Consider the following 24,730-nt stretch of genomic DNA (forward strand, 5'->3'; position numbering starts at 1 on the left):
AAAAATCGGTTGGCTATTAGTGACATAGACAATTCTTCTTTTATCTTTTCCCCTTTCTCCTCTTACCATGATTATTTTTTTCTCTTCTGCTTTCTTTGGGTTTATTTTTTTTCTCCCTAGTTTCTTAAGTTGGTTGCTTATTGTTAATAGTATCAGTATTTGAGTTTGTAAATTTTCCTTTAAATATCACTTTAGCTGTATCCCACAAGTTTTAACATGTAATTTTTGTTTATTCTAACATTTCCTTTATTTATTTATTTATTTATTTACTTACTTACTTACTTACTTACTTATTTTTGCCCCATGAATTATTTAGAGGTATGTTGCTTAATTTTTAAACATACTGATACAGTCAGGGTGGTCCAAAAATCCAGAAGTGGGTTCCTGCAGGACCAGCCAAAAGGGTACTTGGCTTTGTGCAGGATAAAAATCAAACAGGAGCTGGAGAAAGTGAAAGCAGAGTTTACTGAGTAGCATAAGTGACAGGTAAAGAATAGCAGATGGAATGTCTGTGAGACTCCGAAAGGAAAGGAGAATGAGTGTCTTTGTTGCTTGGGGCCTGGGGTTTATATTGTAAAGGGGTCCAGGATATGTGTTCCTTCAGGAATCCAGCAGAGGGTCTAATCAGAGGCAAATGTCAGGTGAGTAATAGGTGTTGTTTTATAAATCATCAAAGGTACAGGGTATTGATGCTAGCTAGTGTCAGCCAAGGCTTTAAAAGCTAACATCCTAGAACATGTTTGGGATCTGACTCTTCTTAGGTGTTATCAGGTGTTTGGGGGGCCTAGGACAAAACCCAGAGAATGGTGAACTTTCTTGTTTCTTCCTTGGAGTGGGAACTTAGTGTCTCTGGTTTTTACTCAGGTGCAAAATATCGAACATGAGTAAATGGGGGCTCCAGTAGAAAAACAGCAGAAATGGAACCTTTCTAAAATGTAGTTCCTTCAGCTTCTCTATCTCAATAGGAGGCATTTATTCCTTTCATATCTTACATTAGGTTATATTTTCTCATGTCCAATTTCCATTTGTTTCTCTTCCTTTAATGGTTATCCTAGAAATTTTAATACACATTTTTAACTTACAAAAATCTCAAGTCAAGAAATCTCTTCTATCCTCATTCTGAATAACATAACTTTAGAACACTTGAATTGGAAGCACTGTGTCCTGCTTTATATGCTGTTCTTGTCAGTCTGTGCCTAGTTTCTGTTGCCTGAATTAATATAACCTATTACTTTAGTCAAAAAATTCTCCCAGGTAGGTGTAATTCTTTGTTTCTGATATTTTGAATATCTGGTCATTCTGATTGTTATAAACTATGCAAAGCCAGTTTGCACACACTCAACTCCTCAGTCTTGGTAAGTGTTTTGGTAGTTACTTCTGTATATATGCAGATTCTGATAGAGGCATGGGCAGTGAGCGTCCCACCCCCTTTTTAAAAGTTAAATATAAACAAACTGATGAACATTAAAGAATACGTGGAAAGCCCTCACAGTTGACCCTGGGCATTGCTAAACTAAATATAAGAGTGAGTGCACCTATAGCTAGTAGAGGATCTAGCAGAAGTGAACTTTCTCATTGACTATTGTGTAAATTTTTGAAAACTTTTAAATAAAGTTGATTATATGATTTTGGAAAAATATCACCTGTTAGAATATTAGTTTTGATTATTAAATAATACACGTTTAACATTTATTAAACATCTATGCTAGTAACTGTTAGATTTCAGTGATTAGTATTTTTTATAGAGAGATATAACAATATATAACATGAGAAAATAAAGAGAAAAACTAAATTTTTGGAGGTGTCTGAAAAAAGAAAATTGACTTTTGGATAAAGTGTTGAAGGGTGTGCACAAGATGCCAATTCAGAGGAGAAGGCAGTTACTGGGGAAAATAAGTACAGTAGCAGGGTGATAATCAGGGTAAAAATACAGGAAGGTTCATGATACTGTAGCTTACGGAACTTATTCGGAAATGAGTGTAAGGTGTGAAGGGCCTCAATCCTGAGCTGATGAGTGGCCTTATGAGGGGTTTGCCACCATAAAATGTGCTATGAAATAATCTATTAGGTTCTTGCAGTGCTGGTGCTGATTCTTATTACTGAAATAATGAATGAAATAAGACAGTGATTGAAAGTTACTTTATTCAGGCCTTATTTAACCTGAAGGTGATTATGATTTAAGACTCTGAAAGGGAAACTTTCTTGCCAGTCCTGGGCAGTATGAAGGAAGAAATTGTCAGTATAATGGTGAAAATGGAAGAAAAAGACATAGTGGATAAATTTTTGTGGTGTATAAGAATCTTTTTAAAAAGCTTACATTTTAAACAGTTATAAATATAATAGTATATCATAATAAGAACAGTGTCAAGATTCCTAAAACAGAAAATGAGCTGAGAATTAGGAAAAATGGTAAACAGTAAATTGAATAAATAAAAGTCCAGCCTGTTTCAAAATATATTTAAGTCGGGATGAAGTGACAAGGAGGGCAGTAGGTACATGGAGGCAGCTTGGTATGGGATGTTGCATTGATCATTGAGGGAATTATATTTGGCTTTGTTGTCAATGACCAGGAAACTTATGTTCAAATCAATATGTGCAAAAGTAAACATAGTTAAGCAGGACTTGAAATTGAAGATAGAACAGTGTGTTAACAGGTAATTATTTTAAATAAGCATATCTCCTAGCCTGGACACATTTCATCCAGTAGTACTGAGAACAGTATCAAATGAAATCACTAGCAGTAGTTGGTAGTTTTTCAAATGTGAGAAGTGAGGGTAACAGAAAAGATAGTCATAAGCAAATATATGCCTATTAAACTAGTACAGGAATAGAATCTTTCCCATTTTGAGTATATTATGCATACCTTTTGAAATGAGTTTTGTTTTCACATCTCTGGAATATATTAAAATGTTGTTGAATTTTATCTTCTCTTTTTTGGATGGCCCTGATGTATTAAGGTAAGCTTATGGTTTGCATACAGTTTGACCACAAGATGGTGCTCAGACAGAAGGTATTGGTATATGATCAGAGTTTTTCTAAGCAAATAACCCATCTGTGTCATCAGTTTTCTCAGCTTAGTCTTGTCCTAGAAGAAAACATAGGCAGTAATCTCCTTGACATAGGTCTCAGTGATGATTTTTTGAAAATGACACCATAAGCAAAAGAAACAAAAGCAAAAATAAACTAAATGGGATTACATCAAGCTAAAAATCTTTCTGCTCAGCAAAGGAAGCCATGCCACCAACATGAAAAGGCATACTACTGAATGGGAGAAAATAATGGCAAATCATGGATAATTAATGGATAAGGAGCCATATCCAAAATACATAAGGAACTCCTACAACTCAATAGCAAAAAAAAAAAATCTGATTAAAAAATGCCAGAAGATCTGAATATTCATTTTTTCCAAAGAAGACCTTGGATAGCCAACAGGTACATGAAAACATAGATACACAACATCATTAATCATCAGGGAAATGCAAGTCAAAACCACAGTGAGATATTACCTCACACCTTTTAGAATGACTGTTAACAAAAGGACAAGAAATAATAAGTGTTGGCAAGAAACCCTCATGTACTGTTGGTGGGAATGCAAATTGGTGAAACCATTATAGAAAATAGTATGGAAGTTCGTCAGAAAATTAAAAATAAAACTACCATATGATTCAGCAGATCTGCATCTGTGTATTTATTTGAAGAAAATGAAAACACTAATTCAAAAAGATACATGCACCCCCATGTTCATTGCAGCATTATTTATGGTAGCCAAGATATGGAAACAACCTAAGTATCCATCAGTGGAAGAACGGTTGAAGAAAACATTGTACATGTGGTCAAAGAGAATGAAATTTTGCCTTTTGTGACAACATGGTTTGACTTTGAGGGCACTATGCTAATAAGTCAGAGAAAGACAAATACCAGTGATCTCTGTTATAATATGGACAAAAGATTGGTGGCTATAAGACACAGGGAAATGGGAGAAGTAGGTGAACTGTGTGTTTTTTGTTTTGTTTAAAAAATTATTTAAAGTCTTCTCTTAGTACAGTTGTACATTTTGAAATTTAATAGGCCAGATCATAAAGATAAAAGTGTAAGGAAAATACCTATTATGTTGCATTTACAGTATATTAGCTTTGCAGTTACTTAGTAATTTATTTATTTATTTATTTAGTATTTTAGAGTTTTAATATTGTTTTTCCTCTCAACCTCTTACATTTTTTACTGAGATTATTTAATCCTTGACTTTGTTACTATACCTGAAGACTTGTGAGTTTATTTTTTGAACTTGGAATGGTGAGCAAATTGAGGGCCTACTTATTCTGTATATATTTCTGAATGGTCCTTACTTTCATTTCATGTTACGAAATAAATTTCTCACAGTCATAAGTTTTTCAAAATCGTATTTTAGGTTATGTAATAATCCGCTAAGTGGATATATTCAGTTTACTTAAGCTTTATTGTTTAGAGTTCTATTATAGTTAATATTATCATCATTTTTTGACTAAAAGTAAACTGTACAGAAAAAAGAATGTTAAAATCATATTTAAATGTTAATAGTTATTCAGTGGTTTTGACATTGTGTATATTTTTAATTCATTATTTTAAATAGACTTTCCAGGTTCCCTAATGATTGCTTAAATTTTGTTTTAATGGAATAGAGTTTATTTTCAACTCTGCTATATGAGTAGGGCTATTCTAAAGCAGAAATCAGTGAGGAATTGGTCACCTTTGATCTCCCAATCAAATCCTATGAAATCAGTTGTGATTTAGGTACACATAGGTTTTGTATGCATGTATTGACTACTGGGCAATGGATGAGATGATCCTAGATTTTTGTAGCTTAGATAACAGGCCAGTTTCATAAAGAAGCCCTTCCAAATCTCATAGTTGCTTTGTTAATATCAATGGATTTGAAAATCCATGCATTGAAAAGTACTTTTCCCAGTACTTAGAGGATATGTGAGATGGAATGCATGACCTATCAGCTTTATATTATTTTTGAGCTGTTTGGCTCCCTAGGATAGGAATTCTATGTACACAAATGGCTTACTGTTCATTGTCTGTATTATAATTGTTTGCACTGTAAGTAGGAAATTTGCATTAAGCATTTGTGTACAAAACCCTATCCAGCGGCGCCTGGGTGGCTCAGTCAGTTAAGCGTCCAACTCTTGATTTCACCTCAGGTCATGATTTCATGTTTCATGAGTTCAAGCCACTCATCAGGCTTTGTGCTGACAGTGCAGAGCCTGCTTGGGATTCTCTCTCTCTCTCTCTCTCTCTCTCTCTCTCTCTCTCTCTCTCTCACTAGCTCTCTTACCTCTTTCTACCTCTCCTGTGTTCTTGCGTGAGTGCACGTGTTTTCTCTCTCTCTCAAAATAAATAAATAAACTTAAAAAAAATCCTTATCCATGCCAATCCAGAATAACAGAATCTACATCAATTCTAGTGCTTCCCTCCCCATCTCAGGTTTTTATCAGACCTGGATCATCATGGCACATAATTTAGGGCCAAACCAATTACTGGAGCATTTGTTGAAATCATACTAACTAGTTGTTAATTAAGTACCTGGTCAATATTACTACTATTTTTTTGTTATTTTTCTGTTTTTTTTTCTTAAGGAAGTTTTACTTTTTTCCTACACTTAGTTCTCTGTTTACTCTTAGTGTTTTCCTCTCTTCACCTACCCCCAAATGGTTAGAACCATTCTGTCTAGGGCCACAAAATTGCCAGCTACTATCTGCAGAGTCCTTGGGAAGAAGACCAAACTTTGTGCTATAATCTCTATCACAAAGCATCTTAAGTCTCAAAAGTCCCACATGACTCTCAACCCTTATTGGGCATGTATCTGTATTTTTGGAGATGGAATTGTAGAGTATTAGTATCTTTGCTTGCTGAATTAGGGTTTGCAATGGATCTGGAGGTTATAGTTTGCCAATACTACTTTCTATTAGGCTGCATTTAGTTGGTGCTGGTAAGCACACAGTAAGCAAGATTTTGTCAGTCCACATCTGAAAAAGTGTCTGGCTGAGGTTAGGACTTGTGATGAGCTTATAGCAACCTAAAAAGTAAATTACTCTATCATTAGTATATTATCAAGCAGTACTTTTATTCATATATTGTTTTTAAATGACCACATATTACATACTAATATAGCAGTGTTAGAAGGACAGACTTAGGAGCCTGTGGTTCTCAAACTTCAGGTTGCTTAAAAGTCACTTAGGGGGCTTTTGGAGCCTCGGTCTCTTGCCTCATATTTACTGGTTGTAAGAATGGGTGTTGTGTCAGTGACACAGGCCGGGAAGCTGAGGTTCACAGAAGTACAGCGGCTGGCCCAGGATTGGTCAAATGAATTAGGGCAAAAGTAGAACTAGACATGAGGAAACTGAGGCTCAGAGAGGTTAAGTGACTTGGCCGAGGTCAAACAGCTAGTAAGTGGTGGAGCCAGGATTCAAACCCAGGTATGTCTGATTCCCACAAGGAAGAGCTATTTCCCTGCTACCTTCTACTCCATCCCATCACCTAATCAAACCAACCGAATAACTAAAACCAAATACATCTGAAAGCTGGATTCACCTGGCCCTTTACCTCAGTCTAGGAGCCATATCCACCTTGTTTCCCTCACTCCCTCACTCTTCCCCTGTGTGACTGAGACACTGTGGTTTAATCTGGATTGACCCTGCGTGGAGGAGACAGAGCTGCAGCAGCAAGAACAACAGCATCAGGCCTGGCTCCAGAGCATTGCAGAGAAAGACAATCTGAGCAAGCCGGCCTCAGAGCACTATGACAACAAGGAAGAGGAGGATGAAGATGAGGAGGGTAGTGAAGAGGACTCAGAGGTTGATGAGGACATGCAGGACATGGATGAGATGAATAACTACAATGAGTCACCTGATGATGGAGAGGTCAGTGAGGTGGAATAGAAGGCAATGAACAGGATCAGGACCAGTGGATGATCTAGGTAGACCAGGCAGGGTGGCCTCAGGGAAATTCCAGGCCATGCCAATTTACCCTGCACCCCCTGCAGAACCAGCTGATTGCCCCAGTGCCTGAAAGCTCACCCTTGGGTATCTCTTCAGCTGCTGCCAAGAACTGGTTGGTCTCCTTGGCCCCTCCTAGACCATCACTTTGCCCTTGAATCTCCAGAGCCTGAGCCCACCCCACCTTTCTGCCCATTACCTCACCCCTTGGTTGCCGAGTATAGTCTCTTTCTAACTCCCACTAATAAAGACACAGGATTGATTTAAAAAAAAAAAAAAAGTCACTTAGGGGGCTTTTTTAAAATGAAAATTTCCATATCCCTCTTACCCCAAAAAATTCTGGTGGGGAGGGGATACCAGTCGGCATTTTTAACCAGCATCCTAGGTGATTCTGAGGTGGACTACTCTGTTGAGAAAGAGACCTGGTGGGGCGCCTGGGTGGCTCAGTCTGTTTGTCCTACTTTGGCTCAGGTCGTGATCTCACTGTGTGTGAGTTCAAGCCCCGAGTCGGGCTCCGTGCTGACAGCTCAGAGCCTGCTTCAGATTCTGTGTCTCCCTCTCTCTCTGCCCCTCCCCTGCTCATGCTCTGTCTGTCTCTCTGTCAAAGATAAATAAACATTAAAAAAAATTAAAAAAGGAAAGAAAGAGACCTAGAATTAGATGATAGAAAATGACTATTTAGGGGCACCTGGGTAGCTCAGTCAGTTAAGCCACTCTTGATTTTCAGTTCAGGCTGTGATCCCAGGCTCGTGGGATCTAACCTTAGCGTTAGTCTCCATGCTTAGCATGGAGCCTGCTTAAGATATTCTCCCTTCCTCCCTCCCTCCCTGTCTGTCTGTCTGTCTGTCTGTCTCTCTCTCTCCCCCCCCCCCCATTCCACCCTAAAAATTTTTTAGAAAAAAGGAAAATGACTACTTAGGAATCAGACAATGTTATTTAGTGAACCAGAGTATTATTTATGTAGTGTTGGATAAAACATGCTTCACTGGTTATAAAACAAAAAATTTACTTTTAGTTTTTTTGCATTTTTAAAAATTCATAACTTTTTAATCAGTGTTTATGATATATAAGCGAGGTTAGGCTAATCATTTAACAGTTTATTTTTTAACACAAAAATTCCAGAAGCCACATATTTATTTTGCTAATTAATTTGTTTCTATCTCCAGACTCAATTATCAAAGCGTTAAGAGCCAATACATTACATAAAATAATCATGCCACATTACAAATGGAGTTTTCTCTATCATTATTAGATGCTTAGAGTTGAATGTAGACAGTACCTTTAAAAAACTTAGAATCTAATTAAGGTGAGCTCCTTCCTGATGTGGAAATTTATGTGAATGACAGAGTCTCCTTTAGTAAAATTATTTAAACAATCAGAACTGTTGGCAAGAGAATCCTTTTGTATTTTAAATTCAGTTCATACTTACAATTTGAGCAGTGAAGATGCCATTGGATTTTACTACAGACTGAGATTGAAACTTGCTAATCCAGGGTTTCTCCACCCTGTGCATTAAATCAGGCAGCCCCAAAGGGTCTTGGTAGTCCAGTGTTTATAACATCCTTCTTTACCTGCTAATCGACCTCACTTCCTGGATTTCATTCCGTCTAGTTATCAGCTAACAAAAGAACAGCTTTTGGTTCCTGCAGACGCTGGTGAAAAAATAATCATGAGAAAGACATCAACCTTATGCCGTCTTTTTTGTCTGCAAATATAAACTCAGCCATCATACAACTAACAGGTACAGAGGAAAGATACAAGCTCTTTCATGGGAAGAAATTACAGAGAAAATGAGCATCATTTCTCAAGGTTTTTATTTTCCCTGATCTCCAAGTGATGCTGCTGTAATTCTAGCTGCAGTTTTTACCGATCATTCACCACTCAGCAGCTGGTAGAGAAGTAAGACTGCTTGGCAACCACCTGCAGGGCTGCAGAGATGAATTACATTTTCGGGAACAACACACTTCTATACTCTCGCGCCAGTCGAGGAGGCAATACTAGCTCTAGCCATGGCTCAGTAGGCCCAAAGCAGAAACACTGGGCAAAAAAGGGTTCATCAGATGAACTGCAAGCAGAGCCAGAACCTTCACGCTGGCAGCAGATAGTTGCATTTTTCACTCGAAGACACAGCTTTATTGACTGCATCTCGGTAGCCACCAGCTCCACCCAGGTAACATACCACTTGTTGAAATTATTTTCAGTATATTTCGGTTTACGTTTACTTTGCAAATGTGTTAGTATAAATTTCTTGTTATTAAAAATATAGTCTTCTGCACTGAAACCTTGGATACGCAGAAATGTATGTTTTCAGTCCATCTATGTAGGTCTTCAGCATGAAAGAGGAAACAAAAAATATTTTCTCTTTTGCTCTTATGTAATACCAAACAAAACAGTCTCTGATTCTGTTGAGGGACTTCTCTAAAAATACAAACCATTGATACATAAATTAAAATGTAAATTAATAATGCCTGTCTCCTTATTTTTAGACTTAAATCCTGTAAACTATGATGTCTAACCAAAGAAAATACCCATTTGTTTAGCTTTTGTATGTCATAAGATAAGCTGGGGAGATTGTTATGGTACAGAAACAGAAGATAATTTGAAATATTTTCATTTTCTAGTGTTTTGAGAATAAATGGAGTAGTTGGCTATTGCTATATATACTTATATCTTAAAAAGTTATATTAAATTATGGTTTATTCAAATAACTTAATTAAATATATATTTGTATAAATATACATTCTATAAATATACATTATCTAGGGTTAATTTAAAAGCATTAAACTTGTGAAATTACACAATTGTAGGAATATTTTTTCAAATAGTCAATTGACAGTTTTTAAAGAGATGACCAAGCACTAAAAATCTTCCAAATTAAAAAAAAAACAAAACACATAAAACCAAATCTTTTTGAGGAAATGAGTTTTGAAAATGGGAAAATAGAAAATTAATAATAATTTAGGTGAAATATTTATTTGGCATTAAAGGAGGTTGAGAGCTATTCATATTTTCAAATACTTTAATAGATACTCATTCAACTTTAGTAAAAATGAAAAGATAAGAAATAGTCATATAAAAATAAGGAGAATGCTTTTGTCATTTGACATCAGTAATACTTAATAAAATTCATACACATATCCCAGTGCTTTTTAAAAATACATTTCTTTAAAGCCATCTCTTTTTTTATTAGAAGCAGCACAATAAATATAAACTGTCAACAGCTTCTTTGTTGCTTTTGATTACTTGAATTGTCTTTCAGTAGTTTTAATTTTAAAATAATGTCATATTTCTTACATGATAAATTGTACTTATTTTGCTTACATGTGTGAAAGAAATGGAATTACTGGATTAGGGAGTCATAATTGTTTTTAGGTACTGATATTAGTTATAATCAAAACTTCTTCAGAGGCAACAATATGATTTAACTCTTAGGTTGACTACTGCCCAAAGAATTTAACTAACTTGATTTTTACTACAGTTGCACATACCAAAAAGAGATGCAAAGACTAAGGCTTGGTGTTGTTATTCATTATAGATTAATCTTAAATGAATATTTTTTCCATTGTCAGTAAAAAAAGATAGACTTAAAACTTACATGTAGTTTATATAAATAAACAATACTGTATATGTATACATACACATACATGCTACCACGGATACATAATTCATCTTATTAGGGGCATACAAATGAAAAGACAAGCAAAATAGTTCACATATAAAACTATTGAAACCACAGAATTATTACAGTTAGGAGTTGGAGAAAAAGTTGCTATTGCACTAAAATAGAAATAAATACAATAGTTTTCAATAAAAACACTATTTGCAATTAATCCTACAAAGCCATTTAAAATTTTATTTTTCTCCCATTTGTTTCAGGTCATTTGTGTATACTGATACATGACTTAGTTTTTATTTCTTTCACATCTCTTTTTGTTACTTTTTCGTTATCTTTGTATTTCATCTCTAGAAATGTAGACATGAGGTCAGAGGTTTTAGCTTTTATTTCTCCTGCTCTAGCGTGCCATCATATCATTTTTCATTCTATGGGTTTTTCTAACTGATGAGTTAGGTATTTTGTGTATCCAAGTCTTTTCTTATAACTCACTGGAATTCATTTTACTGGATAAAATACAATAGGACTGAGATAGAACATTAGACATATTTTGGTCTTGGTTGATGCTAGAATACATTTTTCTGTTTCATCTACTGACCCATGGCTTGCAGTTTTATTTTGTAGCACCAGAAGGATTTACATATTGTTACAAGCAAAGTAGATTAATGAAATTTCATAATATATTGAGCATATGCTACATATCTTTGAAGATAGTACATGATAGTGTTTTGTTCTGCAACTGATAAATAATAGCACTGATTACCAGGTCTCCTGTTTCACTGTTGTTAGAAATATTTTTTCTAAGATTTGATAGCAAGATTAACTTTGAATCTAATTCCTTATAACTATGCAGCATGATATTTTTAGCAGTTTGGAGAGTTGCTATTAAACGAAGTTTTATTAATTTGAAAGTCATTACTCTGATTTAATATCCCCCCAAATATCCTTTATAAATAAAAAGAAAATTTATTTACTTTAAAAATTCATTTAAATTGCTTGTGTGATGGAAATACTCACGTTAATAACTCAGATTATATGCCAGGTTCTACTGTAATATCTGGAACTTAGTATGAAGTCATTAATGTCTTTTTAAATGATAAGGAAGCTAAGTGGTTATAAACTTTGGCAAGACCCCCAGCTTCTAGGGTAGGGCATGGCATATATTTGGTGCTCCATAAATGTTTATGGAATTATTTTCCATTTCAGTTACCAAGAACCTTTTTAGTTTGTGGCCTTCCAGAATACAGCACCTAATCCAAAACCTCCTAGGTACCTATCTTTATTTTCCTTCCCTCACAAGTGCCTTTAGTTCTTCACAGTAGCCTATTTCTTTCTGTACTTCCCTTTTCTTCCCTTCCATTCTTAGTATTTCCTTGAAGCCACACAAATCCCCCATGTACTGATTTCCTCACCCCTTTGAATCTCTACCCAATGATGATAACTATACAGCTTACAAACTATTTCTCATTTTTGTCATTTGATTATATCCCAGAAGTTTACATTGGATTTGTTTTGTTTTGTTTTAATGTTAAATTAAGATGAGTTTCTAATTATTTTACTCTGGTTTAAGTTTTTTCTATTTTGTGCTTCATTCTACTTAAGTTCTTAATTTTGAATAATACAGGAAAACAGTGCTTCAAACGCTCATTTCCTTACCTCAGAATTCCCTCTATTCTTCCTGTTAGGATCACTTAATGCCAACCTTCCCCGACTTATATAGTGCACTCAGCTCACTTCCAGTCTAGGACCAATTTATATATTTATGAGGGTTTTAAAGAACTCCAGCACAGTATTTCTAGTCTTTGCTATACTTGATTAGCTCCTAGGTAAAAAGTTTTGCCTATTGGGTGATACTAGTGTTTATTAATGAGTATAGTAGTTATATAAACTTTGAACAGCTGTGAAGTGGTAGGTCACTTTGAATGTGTGTTTAGCAACTGTTCCTATATTTTGGACTACTTGAAAATCCCTAACACGGATCAGTGTAAATAATCAAACAGGATTCCACCCTCCCCCAGACAAATGACATGCCTAATGAAGCAGAAAACAACACAGTTCTTTTCTTGGGAGTGAATGGAACAGACATGATGACTTGTCATAACTGAAGAAGAACAATAAAATTTTAATAAGAGTTGAATAGTCTACTTTTTAAGAGGAAAAATCCTGTCCTTCATTAACATACAGGAAAACACTTTTCAGATACCCATGTGGGAAAATATATAGGCTAATTTGTATTAAAAGAGTATTATTTGTCCTAAGCAGATGCATTCTAGATTATAAAAGGCTTAATTTGTAGAGTTGTGCATTGGACATACTGTCCAAAAAATGAAGATAATATTATCAACCTCATTAAGTTAATTGTTATTAAGTGATTTAATATATGTATCATACTTAGTGCCTAGTAACTATTATTTTATTATATTATTATATTGCTTAACTTTGATAATCCATGGACAAATTCACATGTAGGTAATTAGGAGTTGCAGCACCTAGAGTAGTGCATTTTTTATTCATTCAGTAAATAGTGTTGATGGAATAAGTTAGCTGTAAGTACAAGCCATGCACTTTTTTAAGAACCCCAGACCTCAACATCTTTAACTGTAGGATGTAAGGAAGGGGCCCCAAAGAGCACCTCAGTTCTTGGGTGAGACCACCAACTCCTTTACTTTGCCTTTCCCAACATTCCCTTAGACAGATTGCCAAACCAGTCACAAATAAACAACTAAATTTAATTGATTATTCACCTTTACCAAGCTTTCCTAAGCATACCTTCAGAACTAATTTTCTACCCTATATCCCTTTTGAACTTAATCACCACAAAAAGTACAAATATTCCTGATCATTCTCATTCTTTTTCTTATCTCTGAGTGATTCAGGTATATTTCTAATCTGTTTTAAACTCCCCATTTCTCTCTACCCTCCCAAGCCCTTTTAGTCTGCCCTTTAGAACTCCCAATTTGTCATCACCAAAATTTCCTTTACCCTACAGCTCTTCTCTGTTGGTTCATCTCATCCTTTTTTCGCTCATAGACGCGTGGCATTCCTCTGAGGATACTGGGTTTTTTTTTTTTTTCTATAGTCCTCTGGAAAAGTGGAGCTTTTATCTGTCACATCTCATGCACCATGGGACCAGCAAGTGGAGTTGATGTCTTCCTTGCTTCCATTGTGCTTCCAATGTGCTTCCATTGATATTTATGGATGGTTGTACCTCCTCTCTCTTTGAAAAAAAAATGTAGGTGCCATCAGACAGTATTTTCTGCTTCCCCTCCTTTTCTAGTCATCTACATTTCTCTCAGTCACTCCCACTCATTAATGATTTGAACAACTGGTTTACTGTCTTTTCTTGCCCACTAATCCTGTAATTTTTCTAACTGAGTTTCAGCATCCTTGTGTAATTTATCCAAAATCTTGACTTCTCAATTCTTTGATCTCCTTACCTCTAGGAATCTTGTTTTTTCTTTCACTTGAGTGACACACTTAAATAGTTATATTTAGGACCTCAGTACCATTGACTGTAGCACTTACAAAATCTCAGTTGCAAGCATTTCAGACTATCTGACTAGCACTTTCTTTCTTTTTAGCTCACTTCCCCTACTACAATGATTTTCTTTTTTTATCTTCTGAAGACCTTCAGCTCAACTTTTTATTATCTATCACTCCTTTCATGCTCTAACTTCTCTCCTTGCCTTGTTCATTTTCCTTGGTCCATGACTATAAATACTGCCTTTCATTATCTCAACTTTCTTGCCCCTCTGTCACTTCATTGATAAGATTCAACCTTTGTTAATTGCAACTCTGCCTCCTTCACACTGGCTCCAAAGCTTCACATTAAATTTCCAGTACCCATTTCCTGGCCCTCATTTTTAGTTGATGATCTTACTCTGTGTGCTGGGCCTGTTAAAATAAATGATCTATCTGTGTTCTTAAAGCTCATCCTTTACTTCTGCTCTGTATCTTAGTCCCTTTAACTATTATTTAGGGACTTCTGAAATTCTCTGTTCTTCACTACATTATCTGTCTTTCCCCCTATACTGAATTTTCTCATCAGCATATGTGCCTTTTATAATACCTCTCATTAGAACAACCAACCAGGGGCGCCCAGGTGGCTCAGTTGGGTATGCATCCGACTTCGGCTCAGGTCACGATCTCATGGTTTGTAGGTTTGAGCCCCGCGTCAGGCTCTGTGCTGACAGCTTGGAGCCTGGAGCTTGCTTCAGATTCTGTGTCTCTCTCTGTCTCTGCCCCTCCCCTGCTCGTGCTCTCTCTCTGTTTCTCAAAAATAAACAAACGTTAAAAAAAATTTTTTTTTGAAAACAACCAACCAGAAACTCTCTTTTGGAGTAGGTTTTCAAATCCAGTGATCAGTTCACAGTTTTTGTTTTACTTGAAGCCATAACAACTTTTACACAATTGACTATTCCCTCTAAATTCTTTTCTCATTTGACTTTTGAACACCACCCTTCTGATACTCTCCCAACCTCATTTTCTTTGGCAGTATCCTCCTCCTCTTCCTACTGCTAACCAAGTGCCTGGGGACTCAGTCCTTGAACTTCTCTCTTTTTATATTCACATTTCAGGTGATCTCATCCAGTCTTGTGCCTTTAAATAACATCAGTATTTGTTTTAGCCCACAGTGAATCCTTGTACATTAGACTTGTATATCTTCTTACTCAGTATCTCTACTTGAATTAAGTTTCTGAAGGCTAACAAGTCAAAAACAATCTCTAGTTTTATTGTTCTCCCCATATTCTTTCATCATCACCCACTGAGATGCTGGAGACAGAAACTCTAATCATTTTCTATTATTTTTTTCCTTTGGTCCACATTCGGTCTAACAGCAAATCCTATTGGCTCTATATCCAGGTTATATTTATGATCTGACCACTTTTTGCCATTTCTAAAACTACTAAATTCAAATTATTTTTTCCCTGAACTACAGCAGTAGCCCTCTAACTGGTTCCCCATCTTCATTCTTTGGAGAATAAACTGTTAAGAGCAACAGTCTGTTCACTCATCAACCAGCATCCTCGTTTCACAGTGTCAATACCTTGTTTTTAACCCTTCCAATTTATAATAAAAGCCTAAATCCTTATTTACCATGGACCAAAAGTCCATGACAGTACCTCCAATCCTACTTCATACTGCTCCCTCACTTATTCTACTGGGTATACTGGCCTTGTTCCTGTTCCTCAAATATATCAAATGAGGCCATCTCAGAGCCTTTATCTTGATGTTCTCTTCTCTCTGCCTGTAACATTCTTTCTCCTAGATATTCTCATGGTTTATTCCCTCATCACCTTCAGATATCTGCTTATCTATTGCCTTCTCACAGGGCCTTCCAAGATTCTTATCCAAGGTTGCAGGTACTCATTCACTCCAGACATTATTCTCTCTTCTTACCTTTAAAAATTTTTTTTCTTTGTAGCGTTTAATACTACCTGTTTCTTTTTTACTGTAAATTTTTCATTTGTCTGAATTCTCCCTTAGACCTTCTGGGAAACATATTACACTTTATCTAGTGTTATCCTGATCCTCTAGCTGATGATTCTCTTCTTAGTTACCCGTTTGGGAAGAAATACACAAGAGGAGGTGAGACAGGGAGAGAAGAGGGAAACCATTCAATTTCCTTGTAATTTGGAAGACTGTGTAACTCATCAATCAAACAGGAGTACTTTTGATGGAAAGAAAGAACTATTAATAATTAAAGTGGGACAACAGGCATAAAAACAGACTTACCAGGCAAACAGAGGCATATGGTACATCATTTATAGCCATTTATCTGCTGGTTTTTCGCACCAGGCAGCAAGTTTAAACAGTCACACCAAGACATCTCCACCTTGGACCATTCTGGATTGGCCTAATCTTTCGAAATACATGTTTCACACATTTAGACTCATGCCTAATGGTAGTTGTATTTTGAGGTGATCAAATTTATATATTTTTCTTCATCTCTAAGGAATAAACTTGGTTACATTCAATAATATACTGCCTTTATATTAAACTAGAACATGTAGAGAGTAGACCGTCCTCTTAAAATACTTTGGAAATGCGAACTCTGATAGGATAGTTTCTAGGAGAATAGTTAAGAATGGGTTAGGATAGGGGTACCTGGATGGCTCAGTCTGTTAAGCATTGGACTTCAGCTCAGGTCATGATCTCACAGTTCATGGGTTTGAGCTCCGTGTTAGGCTCTGTGCTGACAGCTCAGAGCCTGGAGCCTGCTTCAGATTCTGTGTCTCCCTCTCTCTCTGGCCCTCCCCTGCCCACGCTCTGTCTCTTTCTCAAAAATAATAAACATTAAGAAAAAAATTTTAATAGGTTAGAATAAAAACTATTATACTGGTTGTGAGATGCTGCCTCTTGGCAAAGTTTAATTGCCCATTCAAAAGGTCATTAAGGAAAAAAAAAAAACCAAAAGGTCATTAAGTCCAAATGGTAAGATTGATACCATGACTCAGAAGTTAATTGTTCCCCTTTTCAACTGAAGAACGTTACGGAATTTCTTTTTTTTTTTTTTTTTTTTTAATTTTTTTTTTTTCAACGTTTATTTTATACGTTACGGAATTTCTTACAGGGAACCTATATGTACCCACTAAAAATTTGTTCAAGTGATGTTTAATACCCAGTCATTTGTACAATAGAAAACTTGAGAAAAGTATAGAGATGAAGATTAAACAAAAAATAGTTTACAATGGTTATAGAAGCCTTTAAAAGATACCAAATTTGACTAAACAGTCCAGCATTTGCACTCCTTGGTATTTATCTAAATGAGTTGAAGACTTATGTCCACATGAAAACCTGCATACACGTTTATAGCACCTTTATTTATAATTGCTAGAATTTGGAAGCAACCAAAATGTCCTTCAGTAGGTGAATGGATAAATAAACTGTGGTACATCCAGATGGAGGAATTTATTTAGCACTAAAAAGAAATGAAAAGACATGGAGGGACCTTAAATGCATTTTACCAAGTGAATGAAGCCAATCTGAAAAGGCTATATACCCTGTCCTTCAACTATTTGACATTCTGGAAAAGGCAAAACTATGGAGACAGTACAAAGATCGGTGGTTGCCTAGGGTTAGGGAAGAGGTAAGGATGAAAAGGTAGAACAAAGAGAATTTTTGGAACAGTGATACTGTTCTGTATATTGGTAGATAGATGTCATGAATTTGCTAAAACCCAAAGAATGTCCACTAAGAAGTGTCAACTAAGCGTGAACTGTGAACTTAGGGTAATTGTGATATATCAATGTAGGTTCATCATTTGTACAAATGTACCACTGTGGTGGAAAATGTTGATAATGGGGAATTATGCATGTGTGTGGGCATAGGTTATATGGGAATTCTGTACTTTATGCTCGATTTTACTTTGAACCTAGAAACTGCTTTAAAAATTAAAGCCTATTGGGGCTCCTGGGTAGCTCAATTGGTTAAGCGTCTGACTTCGGCTCAGGTCAGGATCTTGTTCAAGCCCGGCTGAACTCTGAGCCTGGAGCCTGCTGCAGAGTCTGTGTCTACCCCCCCCTCTCTCTGCCTTTCCCCTGCTCACACTCTGTCTTTGTCTCTCTCAAAAATAAGCATAAAAAAAAAAACCTTAATAAAAAATAAAGCCTATTAAAAATTAATATCTTAATGAATATTAGATTGGCTATAGCTTAAAGAACTAAATAAATGAAATTTGTTTATATAAGCTTTTTATAAATAGGTGTGTTGCATTCATCTTTGTAGCTTCTGTATAGTGTCATGATTGATTATATTAGATAGCCCTTTTGTCAAGGACAAATAGGTAGAAAGAGAAATTTCACAAGCTGCAACTTACATGTTTTTAATATATTCAAACAATTTTTAAAGTTAACCTTTAAAATTATGTTTTACTAACAGTGCTAAAAAATTACCCACATGCTCAGGATAAGAGAGTCAGCCTTTCTAACATTTTTGCCCTAATTTCAAGCAGTGTTTGTTTTCATGAGATTCGTACTTCATACCTCTTATCACAACTTATCACAACTGTTTTATTTCAGTAATCAGTTGGGTAATGATTCATTTAATATTAGCTGCTGAGTGCTTGCTTTTGGCAGCACACATACTAAAATTGGAACGATGCAGAGTACCACGGCCCCTGTACAAGGATAACACGCAAGTTCGTCAAGCTTCCATATTTTTAAAAAATAGTTTCAAACAGAGAGGAAGGCAAACCATAAGAAACTCTTAAATACAGAAAACAAACTGAGGTTTTGGTGGGGGGGGGTGAGAGGGGGGAAAATGGGTGATGAGGATTGAAGAGGGCATTTGTTGGGATGAGCACTGGGTGTTGTCTGTAAGTGATGAATCATGGGAATCTACTCCTGAAACCAAGAGCACACTGTATACACTACGTTAGCTAATTTGACAGTAAATTATTTTTTTTTTAAAGAATATTTTTAAACAAAAGATAGAATCATAGGAGAGAGAGAGGAAAAAGAATTGGTTAATGGGCTGCAGGTACAAATAGATATAGGGATTGGGATATTTATTTTAATGCGAAGTTAAAGGGTGTAGAAAGAGGCTGCTTCATTTGATGTTTTATTTTGTTTTTTGGCCTTAGATTAGGAGATATTTCTGCCCTCTTCACACTGTTTCTTTTCACCAGTGAGGCCTTTTCTCCTCCTTTCTATTCTTTTAAGATAAAGCATCTCTATAAATGTTTCTTGATTCCATAATTAAAATTATTCTCTCCTTACATTGTAAACTTTTTTCCTTTCTGATAGTACGGTAGAATCTTGTGTTTATCTGATTTTTGTGCCCTAAAATATCTGACTCATCTAGGGGCGCCTGGGTAGCTCGATCAGTTGTGTCCGACTCTTGATTTTAGCTCAGGTCATAATCTCATGGTTGTAAGATCGAGCCCCACACAATGACCATGGAGCATGCTTAAGATTCTCTCCCTCTCTCTCTCTCCTTCTGCCCCTCCGCTCCTTGTGCTCTCTCTCTCTCTCTCAAAAAATAAAATTAAATATTAGCTGCTGAACCAGAAGCTTCACAAGAGCTGGTAATACAAGATGTATGTTTTCTTGTATCGCCAAAGTCTAGCACAATGAATGCACTTGATAAATGTTGAATGAATAAACAAATGTTATATACTTGTTTATTTTCACTTAATCTGATGCTGGCTACAAGGAAATTTGGACCTTCTAAATATGGTTTGACCACTGTAAATTTCTCAAGCCATTTTTATGTGTAGAACTATGACTTAAATTTTTTTCAATTTTTTTTAATTTTTTTAAATTAAATTAATTTTTTTTAAATTAAATTTTTTTAAGTCTACAAGATTTTGTAAACATCATGTGTATTTCAAAAGCAATTCAAAGCTGTCTGTGAAAAATTTGAGACATATATATTCTTATACATATGAAGAATTTAAATTCTTACTGTTATTTTCTTTAAAGATTTTTTTCCATGTTATTCTTTGTACTTCCTGGCCCTATTATTTAGATAACATTTCAGTCCTCCATTTTATATCAAAATTTAGAATTTTTATAAAGGTAAAAATAGTTGTTCAGACCATGTGGGAACAGTAGCCTACAATTATCACCTTATTTAACAAACTTTAAATAAGCCAACTGATGTAATAATTTTACAGGCATATGCAAGTCAATCAAAAAAGACTGGACCTTTTTTGTGCAAGTATAAACCAACTGGCAACGACATCTGGAAGCAGTGGAATTTTAGGAAAGCCTAAACACAATTTCTTCTTCCTCTAGATATATGTATTTAGAAGATTTTTTTCCCTTATGTCTTAAAAGGAGCCCTGTCTATTAGTTCTTTATCCTTCAATAAACCCCAATTTAGTCCCATTTCTGAACAATATTTTTAGTATTTGTGAAATCTAAACAGTGGCTATTGACTGAGCCAGCTCTGGAATGGGAAGCAGTTATTGTTAACGACAGAATGAGACAAATTGGTTGTCTTACAGATTTTTTATTGGTCCTGAAGGAATATTAAGAGATACTCTCTGAGATTTGGATCAAAACAGATCCCAGCCTGGTTTTTCTTTATTTAACTCTGACTAATCTTGGTGGAACCATCTAATGCCTCAAAGCATTATAAATTTGAATAAGAAATCCATTTGAAAGTATTTGGAAAGCGAGAAGGAAAAAAATCCAAAATGCATACCAATCTTAGGAGTTAATTGCTTCAGCTATACTAAATACCATAGCAAGATTTTGGAGGAGTGTGGGAGTGGGAAGCAGACCAAAAATGTCATTTTAATCACTCTTCCTAAACTGAAAGGCTGTATACGGTAAAGATTTTTTTTTTTGATAATTCTTTCAATGCTAAGAACACTGCTTTATTATATAGGCCTTTTAAAAAAATATATTTTAAAGAACTATAGATGAAATTTGAAATTTCCATATGTATTATTTTTTTTAATTTTCTACTTCCATATTTTTAGGGGAGGAGTTGCTTATTTATCATAGAGTAAGCATTGCAGCAGAATTAAAACAACTGTAGTTAGTAAAAACTAGCCTAGGTATCTTGAAGTCTTTTTCTGTTTTTTTTCCATCAATCTAATCAGCCTTTTTTTCTGTTTTTAAATCACGAAAATGGGAGTCAGCACAAATCCAGCCTGCCACCTGTTATTGTAAATAAAGTTTCATTGGAACACAGCTATGCCTACTTGTGTATTGCTAATGGCTACTTTCAAGCTACTACAGCACAGTTGAGTAGTTGTAACAGAAATTGCATGGTCCATAAGGTCTAAAATATGTATTACCTGGCCCTTTTTAGAAAATGTTTGCCAGTCCTTGAGCTAAGGATTGATGAAGTATTTTGTTTCTTTTCTATGATATTATATTATTGTCTTTGCAGTAAAATATGATAGTAACATAACTCCTTCTGAAGTATTTTAAAGACATAGTGTAGTATGCTGGTTGAGCAAACTGTCTCTAGAAGATGGTAGCCTGAGTTTTAAATCTCTGTTCTGCCATTTACTACCCATGGCACCTTGAACAAATACACCTGAATTCTCAGAGTCTGTTTCCTCCACCTGTAGAAAATAGGGATGAAAATGTTTCCTGCATCAAGAGTTAGTGAGAATGAAATGAGACAGTATAAGCAAAACCCTTATAATACCTGATCTCATCATCATTGCCATCTTTATCACCACCATTATCATTAGTTCCACAAAATATTCTGGTTTTTTAAGTGAGGAATCTAGAGATAGGAGAAACAACCTAATATAGAGTGATAAAGAATTATGTATGTTTTAGCCAGAGTATTAGTAACCTTGACAAGGGTTCATCCAGGAAAACAGGAGCTATAGCAAGTATTTTAACAGATGTAATATAGGGGGGTAGTTAAAAAAGAATTGGAGAACTGAAAAGGAAAAATGAAAACACCAAAGTAAAACAGAGATAGTAACCACAGGAAGCAGCTACCACATGTGGTAGGGGCCTAGGGGCAAGATGATATTAGTAGAACCTAGAAGTTTGGAAGATGAGCACCACAGGTTTTAAATGTGAGCTGTCAATGAGAAATACTTCCTAAAACAGTTTTAAAAAGAAAGAAAGAGATGAAGGACTCCTAGCCAGGAGTCAGAAGAGCTCAGTCAGAAGAGCATGTAACTCTTGATGTTATAGTTGTGAGTTCCAACCCTACATTGGGTGTAGAGATTACTTAAAAATAAAATATTAGAAAAAGAGAGAGAGAGATGCAAATCTACTGAACAAATGTACTTGAGCAAGACATGTTTATTTTCAAATAGGACATTATTAGGCAATTAGCTATTGCTAGATAAAGGACAACATTAAATTGGCAATATTTTGACTTTTTTATATCTTGAAACTTCTAAGTTCATCAATGATAGAACATCTTGTTGAACACCTTCTGATTGTAGTGGCTACCCAAGCACACAAAAAGTCTTTTAGCAGTATCTGCCATATATATTTGATATTTGAATTAAGTCATGAAAGAAGTAATAGAATTGAGCCATGTGAATATCTGGGGCAAGAGCATTGTAGGCAGTGGAATAGTAAATGAAAGTCTTGACACCAGAACATGTTTAGGATATTTGGGGAACAGGAGGGAGGTCAGTATGGCTGAAACACTAAGTGGTAGGAGAATGGAAGAAAGGCAGCAGGGGCTGGAATTGTTAGGGATTTATAGAAGAATGAATAGAATAGGGTAAATGCATGATTATTATTAAGGATTGAGAGCCCATTTTTTGTTTCAATCATGAAAGTCCATGGTTGTGCAGGTTTCTCTAACCATATTCTGATAAAAAATCGGGTTAAGAAAAGTATATTGCAGTGGGTAGTTTCATACCTATGTATTAAATTAAGTAATCATATCTTTAAATCCAACTTTAAAGTCTCTGTTTACTTTAAATTTTTAGTGGTTGTTAACTCATCCTTCTACCAGTACAGAGTGACCAGCTGAATGCTGATAGAATGCCATTTTCTCATAATAAAAGGATGATAAACTTTAACTCAGTATCCTGAATCTTGTAAGCAGAAATAGATTCGTGAATCAGGTAATCTGTCTGTAAAGTAACAGATTTTTACCCATGTTTCTGTAATAGGATTATTAATCATTAGGTCTATTTTCCTATCTCCCCTTTGCTATTTTAAAATCAAAACTTTGTAATTTAACACCTTAGTGATTTGTTTTAAAATGTATCTAGTTTATTGACATTTGCTTCTGAGATAATTATGACATGGATGTCCCATACAGCTTGTTCAAGTAACATTTTTTTTCCACTGCACCAATTTATATTGAAGGTGTCCACAGTAACTGTGGCAAAAAAGTCATTTGAATCAAAAAGAATCAGATTTAAATAATGAAAAACATCTTTATTCTGAAGATACTGGACTCCTGTTGAGTACAGTGATTCCCAAGCAGAGTTTTGATAAATCTACTGTACTGTATTTTATCTTTACATTAACATGCAAAAAAAACTTGCCAGTTTTTTTGTGTTTTGTTTTGTTTTCTGCCCCCCCCCCCCCCCTTCTAAGATAGCTTCTTTGACATTACATCAGAGAAACATATCTCATTGTGGCATAGTGGATCTCTAAACAAAGGAATTTGGATTAAGAATATTATCTATGCCATATAAAAACAAAATATAAGGTACTTACTAACACAACTGGCACAAGAGTAATTACTTTTCCTTGTTGTGTAAGATATCGATAACAAAAGATTTGCTAATTCATATATTTCATTTTCCCTAAGTGTGGTGTAAATCTTTGTGAGTATTCTAAGCTCGGTTTACCTCATTCATGTAACATGTTAGTGTAAGATATAAACAATTGTAAATTATCTTGTAGTGTGGCTTCAGTTAACTTTCTTCAGAGTTTCATCTTATGTTATGAAAGTCATTTTAATAAATAATTTAGTGAGAAAACATTTGAAAATGTATTCAGAGAGCCTTGCAAGTCTTTTACACTTGGGTCTAACTATAATGGAAAAGATCATTTTTAGTGGCCATTGTGGGTGTTATTCTTAATAGTCCTTCCTCACTCCTTACTTCCCATTAGTTACCAGATAATACCAGTTGTACATTCAAAATCTATCTTGATTTGACTACTCATCCCCATTTTCACTATCACTACCATTTGGTTTAAGCCACTGATGACCTCTCAGGTGGATTATCACAGCATTCTCCTAATTATCCTTTCTGTCTCTTCTTGTATCAGTCAGGATTCATATGCACATATAAGAACTGTTTTAACTATTTTAAGCATAATGCAGTTTAGTAAAGGTAGGCTCACTCATTCATTCCTGAATTGATTCCTGAGTGTATACTGAATTGGTTATTACAGCTCTATTGGTTATCAGCTGTGGCTAGGAAATTGTGTATTGATATGTCATTTGTTTTTGAAGACTTTCTCAGCAGGATTTACCTTCTTAAGGAAGAGGCAGGGACACTTGTTACTGAATGAATGGCAGTGAAAGAGGGTAGTGCATGGTCATAACTGTTGATGTGCAGTACACTTTATGCACATGGCTATACCTAAATTAGGCTTCAGACTACTTTTATGAAGATCAGTTACATTTCAAAAGCTGTTTTCATCATTTTAAGATCTTACATTAAAATGTAAAACTATGAAGAAATTTCTCTAAAAATGATTGTGAAACACTTTTCCATAAGCTGTCAGTTTGA

The 24,730-nt window shown here is 35.2% G+C and overlaps 1 protein-coding gene, 1 non-coding gene and 1 pseudogene across 11 annotated transcripts in view; all 3 read left to right on the forward strand.

Annotated features, from left to right (window-relative positions):
• DLG1 (discs large MAGUK scaffold protein 1) overlaps positions 1-24,730 on the forward strand; it is a 285,749-nt gene that overhangs the window by 119,110 nt on the left and 141,909 nt on the right. The window lies entirely within an intron of this gene.
• Positions 6,270-7,079, forward strand: LOC125175067 (anaphase-promoting complex subunit 15-like; annotated as a pseudogene).
• On the forward strand, positions 18,652-18,754 carry LOC125175840 (U6 spliceosomal RNA). The gene has a single exon (XR_007156013.1). It is a non-coding gene; the product is annotated as a U6 spliceosomal RNA (small nuclear RNA).

Source organism: Prionailurus viverrinus, chromosome C2 (assembly GCF_022837055.1).
Source record: "Prionailurus viverrinus isolate Anna chromosome C2, UM_Priviv_1.0, whole genome shotgun sequence".
Taxonomy (NCBI): Eukaryota; Metazoa; Chordata; class Mammalia; order Carnivora; family Felidae; genus Prionailurus; species Prionailurus viverrinus.